The sequence below is a fragment of the Myotis nattereri genome (genome assembly GCF_964212035.1).
Source record: "Myotis nattereri genome assembly, chromosome: X".
Classification (NCBI taxonomy): Eukaryota; Metazoa; Chordata; class Mammalia; order Chiroptera; family Vespertilionidae; genus Myotis; species Myotis nattereri.
Genome location: NC_138078.1, coordinates 80888084 through 80898421, shown reverse-complemented (window position 1 = coordinate 80898421; position 10338 = coordinate 80888084). Strand labels below are relative to the sequence as shown.

Below are 10338 nucleotides of genomic sequence, written 5' to 3'. Positions count from 1 at the left end.
AGAACTAAATGAAATGGAGGAATGCAATATGTGGCAAAAAAGAATTCAGAGTAATGCTCATACAGTTCATAAACTGGATGGATGAGAAAATCAACAACCTATGCAAGTATCAGGAAAAAATCAAAACTGATATAGCTACAATCAAAAACATGATAGAAAGGTTTCAACAGTAGACTAGGAGAAGTGGAGGACTGAGTTAGTGAGTTAGAATATACAGCAGAAAAAAAGGACCAATCTAAACAGCAATGGGAGAAAAAAAATGAAAAGCAGGAGGGGAGACTAAGGAAGCTTTGGGACAACATGAAACAAAGTACCATATGTATAATAGGGGTGACAGAATGACAAGAAGGGGAGCAAAGATTAGAGAACCTATTTGAAGAAATAATGACAGAAAACTTCCCTGATGGGGGGTGACACAAGCACAGAGAGTCCCAAATAAGATGAACCCAAAAGACCCAAACGAAGACACGTCATCATTACAATGGCAAATTTTATTGACAAAGAGAATCTTAAAGGCTACAGGACAGAGACAGAGCATTACGTACAAAAGATTGCTCATCAGATTATCAAATTATTTCTCAACAGAAACACAACAGGCCAGAAGGGAATGGAATGAAGTATACAAAGTGATGGAAAGCAAGGAACTGAATCCAAAAACACTCTATCCAGCAAGTCTATCAATCAAAATTTAAGGGGAAATCAGGAGCTTCACAAACAAACAAACAAAAAAAGCTAAGGGAGTTTATCACTACCAAGCCAGCAATGAAAGAAATGCTTAAGGGACTATTGTAAAAAGAAGAAATAGAATGGGAGGAAGGAACACAGGCATAAAGAATATAACTGTTTAAAAACAAGTACTAATCAATAATAACATAAAATGTAAAAGGATTAAATGCTCCAATAAAAAGAAATCGAGTGACTGAATGGATAAGAAAACATGACCCATATATATGCTGTCTACAAGAGACCCACCTCAGAACAAAGCACTTACACATACTGAAAGTGAAGGGCCGGAAAAATATCATTCAGGCAAATGGGAATTAAAAACAAAACAAAACAAAACAAAAAAAACTGGGGTGGCAATACTTATATCTGACAAAATAGACTTCAAAGTGAAGGCCATAAAAAGAGACAAGGAAGGCAACTTCATAATTCTAAAGGAATCAATACAATAAGAGGATATAACTCTGGTAAATATGTATGTACCCAATGCATGAGCATCCAAGTACATAAAAAAAAAACCTTCTGGAAGATATCAGGAGAGATAGTGACAGTAATACAATCTTATTAGGAGATTTAATACCCTAGTAACATCACTGGATAAATCCTCTAAACAAATTCAGCAAGGAAACATCAATCCTAAATGACTCACTAGTTCAGATGGACTTAATTGGCATCCTCAGAACATTCCACCCCAAAGCTATAGAATATATATTCTTCTCAAGTACACATGGGACATTTTCAAAGACAGACCACATACTGGAACACAAGTGTTGTCTCTCCAAATTCAAGAAGATTGAAATCATATCAAGCATCTTCTCAGATCACAATGGCATAATATTTGAAACTACAATAAAAACAATCACAAAAAAATCAAACACTTGGAGGCTAAATAGCATTAAACAGTGATTAAATAGCATTAAATAGCTATTAAACAGTGATTGCATTACCAAAGAGATCAAAGAAGAAATAAAAAACATCCTGGAAACAAACTACAATGAAAACACAATAATCCAAAATCTATGGGACACAGTTTAAGCAATCTTGAGAGGGAAGTTCATAGCATTATAGGCCTACCTCAAAAAAAAAAAAAAAAAAGAAAGAAAGAAAGAAAGAAAGAAAGAAAGAAAGAAAGAAAGAAAGAAAGAAAAACTGGTAATAAACCATCTAATTCTCCAACTTGAAGAGTTAGAAAGAGAGCAAAAAGAAATGCCCAGTGTGAGCAGAAGAAAAGAAATAATAAAGATCAGTGTGGAAATAAATGACATAGAGATAAAAAAATGAATACAAAAGATCAATAAAACCAAGAGCTGGTTCTTTGAAAGATAAACAAAATTGATGAACATCTAGCCAGGCTCACAAATAAGCAAAGAGAGAGGAGCCAAAACAAAATCAGAAATGAAAGAGGCGAAATAACCACAGACCCCACTAAAATAAAAAGACTAATTTAAAAAAATACTATGAGGGACTCTATTCTAACAAACTTGTCAACCTAGAATAAATGGACATATTCCTAGAAAAATGTGACTCCAAAACTCAATCAGGTAAAATAAAAAAATTCTGAATAACTATGGAGGAAACTGAATCACTAATCAAAAAACTTCCAACAAACAAAATTCTTGGACCAGACAGCTTCACAGGGGAGTTTTATCAAACATTCAAAGAAGAACTAAAACATATCCTCCTTAGAGTATGCCCAAAAAATTTAAGAGGAAGGAACACTTCCATGTTCTTTCTATGAATCAGGCATTATCCTAATCCCAAAACCAGATAAAGACAATACAAAGAAGAGAATTACAGTCCAGTATCCCACATGAACATAGATGCCAAAATTCTCAACAAAATTCTAGCAAATCAGATCAAGCATTACATTAGAAAGATCATACACAGTGACAAAGTGGGATTTATTCTGGGGATGCAAGGATAGTACAATATCCCCAAACCAATAAATGTGATACATCACTGTTGGGGTCCAACCCCAACAGGTCCAGGGGTCCCCAAAGGTGTGGACGGAGTCAGTGAAGAAGGAATGACACGGAGGCAGCGTTCAGGTGATCATCAAAGCCAGGTTCTCTTGTCAGGGTCTCCAGCCAGGTTGTGTAGCCAGTTCTCCAGCCAAGTTCTGTCTAGGATCTCCAGCCCGGTTCTGTAGCCATGTTCTCTCGCTAGGTTCTCCAGCCAGGTTCAGTCACCAGGTTCTGTAGCCAGGTTCTTCAGCCAGGTTCTGTCTAGGTTCTCCAGCCAAGTTCTGTAGCCAGGTTCTGTCCAGGATCTTTTGCCATGTTCTCTTGCTAGGTTCTGTCTCTAGGTTCTGTGTCCTGTTGTCTTGTTACATCTGTATTTATACCAGTTGATTCCAATCCTATCAATCTCTATTCCAAAGGTTAGGGCGTTTCTTATCTCCATTCCAGGGAGTAAAGATTATGTAGCTTAAGTGTGATTGTTCGTAGTTAAAATGATTAACTACCCGCCTGGCACTTAGTTAAGGGGTTTTATTCCCTCCCTAACTTCAGGGGAAAATCCCTACCTGGGAAAACAACCTTTCTTGGAGAGGTGACCTTGGTTAAAACACATAGCGCCAAGAAGGTGAGCAAACATATTAAGAACAGTATGCCATATACGCCAGGTCCCTTGAAACATATGCTGTGCAGATGTTTCTTCCCTGCAGCGACTGTGTCAAGCAGCAAGGATGGACCGGCTCCCAGCACATCACATAAACAAATTTAGAGATAGAAATGATATAATCATATCAATCGATGCAGAAAAAAACATTTGACAAAATCCAACACCCTTTATGGATAAAAACCCTCAGCAAGGTGGGAACCAAAGGATCATACCTACACAACAAAAGTCTTTTATGAGAAACTTACAGCCAAGATCATGCTCAATGGGCAAAAACTAAAACATTTCCTCTAAATACAGAAACAAAACATGGATGGCCACGTTCACCATTCCTGTTCAACATAGTACTGTTAGTACTAGTCATAGCAATCAGACAAGAAGAAGAAATAAAAGACATCCAAATAGGGAAAGAAGAAGTAAAATTGTCATTATTCGTAGATGACATGATATTGTACATAGCAAACCATAAAGACTCCATAAAAAATACTAGAATTAATAAATGAATTCATCAATGTAGCAGGATACAAAATTAACACCCAGAAATCTATGGCTTTTTTATACAACACTAATGAACTCACAGAAAGAGAAACTAAATAAAACAATCTCATTTACCACTGCAACAAAAATGTGAGATGTCTAGGAATAAATTTAACCATGGAGTTAAAGGACCTGTACTCACAAAATTATAGGACCCTGGAAAAAGAGAGAGAGGAAGACGTAAACAAATGGAAGAATATACCATGTTCTTGGATTGGTAGAATCAACATCATTAAAATGTCTATACTACCCAAAGCAATCCATAAATTCAATTCAATCCCTATTAAAATACCAACTGCATCCTTCAAAGACCTATAACAAAGTATCCAATAATTTATATGGAATAAAAAAAGACCCCGAATAGCTGCGGCAATCTTGAGAAAGAAAAACAAAGTAGGTGGGATCTCCACCATCTTACACCATACACAAAAGTAAACTCAAAATGGATGAAGGGGCTTTGCAGACGCCGCGGCCCCGAAGCTGCCCAAGACCAGCCATGGTGAACCCCACCGTGTACTTCGACATCTCCGCCGAAGGCGAGCCCCTGGGCCGCGTCTCCTTTGAGCTGTTCGCAGACAAGGTTCCAAAGACTGCAGAAAACTTCCGTGCTCTGACCACCGGGGAGAAGGGATTTGGTTATAAAGGTTCCTGCTTTCACAGAATTATTCCGGGATTTATGTGCCAGGGTGGTGACTTCACACGCCACAATGGCACAGGCGGCAAGTTCATCTATGGGGAGTAATTTGAGGATGAGAACTTTGTCCTGAAACATACAGGTCCTGGCATTTTGTCCATGACAAATGCTGGACCGAACACAAATGGCTCCCAGTTTTTCATCTGCAATGCCAAGACTGAGTGGTTGGATGGCAAGCATGTGGTCTTTGGCCAGGTGAAGGAAGGCATGGATATTGTGACAGCTGTGGAGCGCTATGGGTCCAGGAATGGCAAGACCAGCAAGAAGATCACTATTGCTGACTGTGGGCAACTCTAATAAATTTGACTTTGTTTTATCTTAACCACCAGACCATTCCTTCTGTAGCTCAGGAGAGCACCCCTTCATCCCGATTTGCTTGGAATGTTCCATAATCTTTGTGCTCTTGCCAGTTTATTGGGTTCCATGATTTCCCTACCCTTTCCCAGTTTAGCTGGATTAAAGAGTTAAGTTTATGATTATGAAATAAAAACTAAGCAGTTAAAAAAAATGGATGAAGGACTTAAACATAAGATGAAAAACCATAAAAATCTTAGAGGAAAACACAGGCAGTAAAATATCAGTCATATGTCATAGCAATATATTTATTGATAAACCTCCTAGGGCAATGGAAACTAAAGATAAAATAAACAAATGGGACTACATCAAAATAAGAAGCATCTGCAGAGCAAAAGAAACCATCAACAAAACAACAAGAAAGTTCACTGCATGAGAGAACATATTTGCCAATGTTATCTCCAATAAGGGTTTAATCTCCAAAATTTATAGGGAACTCATACAACTTAAAAAAAGGAAGATAAATATTCCAATAAAAAAATATGGACAAAAGACCTAAATAGACACTTTTTGATAGAGGACATACAGAAGGCCAAGAGACACATGAAAACATGCTCTAATCAAACAACAATGAGGTACCATCTCACACCTGTCAGAATGGCTATCATCAAAAATCAACAAATGACAAGTGCTGGCAGAAATGTGGGAAAAAAGGACCCCTGGTGCATTGCTGATGGGAATGCATACTGGTGCAGGCACTGTGGAGAACAGCATGGCATTTTCTCAAAAAATTAAAAATGGTGCTTCCATTTGACTCAGTAACCCCACTTCTTGGAATATATCCCAATAAAACAGAAACACCAACCAGAAAGGATATATGCACCCCTATGTTCATAGCAGTACAATTTACAATAGCTAAGATTTTGAAACAGCCTAAATGCCCATCAGCAGATGAGTGGATTGGAAAACCGTGGTACATCTACATAATGGAATACTATGCTGTTGTAAAAAGGAAGGAATTTTTACCATTTGCAACAGCATGAATGGAACTGGAGAGCATTATGCTAAGCGAACTAAGCCAGTCAGAGAAAGACAACTATCACATGATCTCACTCATTCTTGCAATATAATGAACGTAATAAAATGATGAGCAAAAACAGATACAGAGACAAAGAAGTATTGGACAGACTGTGAAAGTTTAGCAAGAAGGCAGGGGAGCATTGGGTGGTGGGGATAAGTGATCAACCAGAGGACTTGTATGCATGTGTATAATCATAACTAATGGACACAGACACTAGAGGGGTGAGAGCATATGTCGGGTAGTGGGGGAGGCCAGGGGGAGGTCAATAGAGGAAAAAGGAGACTATGTACTACTATTTGTTGAAGCAGGGGGTCCCTCGGGGGTGAGGACGATGGAGCCCCAACGCACTAGGGCGTCTGCATGCACGACTCCGGGGACCAGGTTCATTGACACAGATCCCTTTTATTGAGGAACTACAGGGGTATATATAGCATGAGGGGACCAATCAGAGGGAGACACGTTGCTATAGGCGACCAATCAGAGGGAGACATGTTGCTATAGGTGACCAATGGCTGAAAGGCTGGGGTACTATGCATGTGGCTCTAGGAGTTAGTTCAGGCGGGCATTGCTACTTCCTGGTGTGCCGAGGAAGCATGTCATGGTGGAGTGTGCTCACACCATTGCAACAGCCACAGCGCTGAGACATACTTCCTGAGCTCTACTACAATTTGTAATACTTTAAACAATAATAATACAAAAATTTTAAAAAAGAGAAAATGGTTTGCATTTTGCCTCCCTAACCAGAGGGTAAATAGCTTATATAAATGTACTCATGGAGACTGATAGCAGAAATCCAATTAGGGTCATTTGCTGACCGCATCTAAGGCCAAATGAAATTAGAGAATAAACCTCTTTTTGTTAGTCCTTTTCTAGTCTGTTAAAAGGGAAAAGATTTTTCCTGTTTTCCTACCCAGGAAGCAAAAGTTCTATAAATTATTAAAATGGTTATATGTCATATTAATCAAGTATTTTTTTAAGCCATCCTTTAATTCAGGAGAAACAAAAATTTTATTATGGGGCTGAATAAATGGAAAATAGTTATGTAGTTTTTGTAACCTTTATTGAAAGTATTGCTGATGATTAAACTTTTTGTTTTTCAGATATAAGAAAGCATTTTCAACGCAAATTTGGTAAACTGTATATTCTCTCCACCTGTCCCTCCAGAATTTGGTCATTATTAACACGTGGCAATGTGTTTATTTGCATGAATTCAATAAGACCTGTTTCTAATTGTAGCTATATTAACCAAGATAAACTGATAATGGGCCTGCTTATCACAGCCTTGGCTTTACCATCTTTTGCAGAACTTGGTCCATCCAGCCTTCCACGGGAATCCATTACAATCCACAAGGGCAGGACATTATTAAATGTACCCATGCTACCCTTAAGGGTTTGCTAGTAAAACAAAAAAGGGGGAATATAAGACTCAAGGATCCTGGTATAATACTATCTAAAGCACTCTTTACCCTTAATTTTTTGAATTTGAATGATCGTTTTCAACCCTCTGTAGAATGGCACTTTACCTCAATAATCCCACCTCAGGAACCACAAGTCTTGTAGTGAGATGTGAACACTAATAACTGGATGGGACCCAATGAATTATTAACATGGGGAGAGGATATACGTGTGTTTCTACCACCACAGGGCTGCTATATATTCCAGCTTGCCAGATTAAACCCTACTATGACATGGCACAGGACCAATTCTCTTCCAGAAATGAAGAATTTGGGCCTGGGGACTCTTCAGCATGAAATGATATGCCTTCCCCAGGCCCAGATGGCCCCCAGAATAACCTGGGGAATGATGAAGAAGCTGACAGCTGAGGCTGAGCAATTATTGTACATGCATGCACTCCATGCATTCCAGGTAACTAGCCATTGTTCTTTTTGTTTTTCTTATAGTCTGTAAAATTGGAACTGGAGCAATAAACATGCTTCACGAACCCTGACATTCCAAACCAAAATGTTCACCACCTCCCTCCATTCAACAAAATAAAAAAGAGGGAGATGTTGGGGAAGCACCTGAGACTTGGTTAAAAAGTATGTAAGGAGGACATTCTGAGAAAAGGAAAGTGTGCGGAAGGCCACCTGCCCTGTTTATTGGAATTCTGACTTAGGGGAGTGCCAAAGGTGATGCCCCTAATTATTCTTTGACCTTTCCAAACAAGTCTGTGCACATGCAGACCCCTGGGTGTTTACTGGTATTCTTATACTTAATCTTCGGGTGTCCTTGCTTAAAGGATATTACAAACACATGTGTCCTCCCAATATTACTTAACTCTGCTGATTGTATCTAAAAGAAAACTTTATCTCAAACTGCTGTTACAATAAAAGCCTAACAAGGCAGACAATCCAGGCTGTCTGGTTCCTTTAGCCAGGCAGTCCATTAACCCTCTCTTTCACAGCAAATGTTGTGTTAGAGTAGTCCATTCATCCATCGCTCAAGGTCTGCTGGTCAGCCCCAGCAAACAACCTTAAAGGAAAATTAAGACAATTGTTCCATTTACAGTAACCTCAAAAAGAATAGATTACTTGGTAATATACTTAACCAAGGAGGTGAATGATTTAAAAACTCATAACTATAAATAGAACTGAAAGAAATGTAATATACCAGTAAAAGAAAAAACATCCTGCATTTTTGGATTGGAAAACTCAATATTGTTAAGAGGTAAATATAATCCAAAGCAATCTACAGATTCAATTATGCATCTTAGCTTTTTGCTGTCTGTTACTTCCACCAACAATTGCAATCCTATTTTGTTCCATGACTTGACACATCTTTAAATTACTGTCACACTTCTTTGTGTTCTGGTTTTAAATTTGTTCTTCTCCATTTATTTTAAAAGTATAAACACACATTTAGAAATCAGTAACTTGGGTGAGTAAATGCATATTTGTTTGTTGAAACTTTGTAATATAAATTATTTTTAAATATGCTGGTAATTTAAAAAGACTAGTAAGAAACCTGCAAACATAAAATAGAGAGCAATAAAAAATAACGTATTTGGTATAAAATATACTAGAAATGATTACTGCATTTCTTTCTCAGTTCAAGTGCTCTAAGAAACTTATGTAATTAAATAAGTTTGAAAATAATATACTTTAAGTGATTATTATCATGTGATCCAAAATATGTGTCCCTGCATTAAGTAACTGTAATTTTATTTTGATACTTCTAGTATACTCCAAATTGTTCATTTTTCATTTTTAAAGGTATATGCAAACCATTATTTTTAAAATATATTTTATTGATTTTTTACAGAGAGGAAGGGAGAGAGATAGAGAGTTAGAGACATCGGTGAGAGAGAAACATCGATCAGCTGCCTCCTGCACACCTCCTACTGGGGATTTGCCTGCAACCCAGGTACATGCCCTTGACCAGAATCGAAACTGGGACCTTTCAGTCTGCAGGCCAACGCGCTATCCACTGAGCCAACCGGTTATGACTCATTTTGCATTTTTTGCTCATGTTAAATTTTGAAGCCTTACCTAGGAATTACTTATTTCAGCTCTTGGCTTTTATCCATGTTTGGAGTTCATTGTATACTAACCTCATTAAATTAGCAACCCTTTAGAATGTGATTACAAAGTGAAATACAATGTGAACAATCTACTTGTATAGATTTTCCAGTCTCCGTTGACATTTGCTTCCAAAAATCATTAAAATATTGATACAGGTTTTAACTTAATTTCTTTTTAATATAAAAGCAAATTAAAATGTGCTCCTCAAATCACTGATAATTCTGCAAAAAAAAAAAAGAACTGTATGCTTTATGAAATTCTATTCTTTCTGTGAGCGGTATAATGAAGAGAAAAACTATTTTTAGAGCCCCTTTTTATGTATTTAAAGACATTTTTTCAAGGAGGTTGCTCAAATTTTGTCTATTTAACATTTATTATGCATCAAGCTAAAAGTTCCAATATATACAGCAAGTATTGAGGGAATGATAAGTTCACATTAAAAGGAGCTAAGGAAAATAACCAGGATATTAAATAATTAAGAGACTATGTAAACAAATTATACTGGGTAAAGAAAAAAATAGCAGGAGGAAAATACATAATCTAAATTAAGTAAAAAAGAAAATTAAATACATGGTATTTAATATTGACTGAAAATGCATGTTCAAAAGTTATGATCTAAATAGTATTTAATCAAAAGACTAACACACATAAAGGAAGAATATTGTTTTGAGTAGAGTTACATAAGAAGTAACTCACAAGTTTCATTTATTTGTTACCCTTTGAGACAACATGGAGAAACTTGGAGAGTATTATGCTAAGAAACATAAGCCAGTCAGAGAAAGACAAGTATCACATGATCTCACTCATATTTGGTATCTGATGAACAAACTAGATCCAGAGACATAGAAGCATGGAACAGACTGCCAAAT

The 10338-nt window shown here is 37.2% G+C and overlaps 1 pseudogene across 1 annotated transcript; it reads left to right on the top strand.

Moving 5' to 3' along the window:
* The first annotated feature begins 4342 nt into the window (after nucleotides 1–4342).
* On the top strand, nucleotides 4343–4870 carry LOC308536175 (peptidyl-prolyl cis-trans isomerase A-like; annotated as a pseudogene). The gene has a single exon. The product of its transcript is annotated as a peptidyl-prolyl cis-trans isomerase A-like (transcript).
* The last annotated feature ends 5468 nt before the right edge of the window (nucleotides 4871–10338 follow it).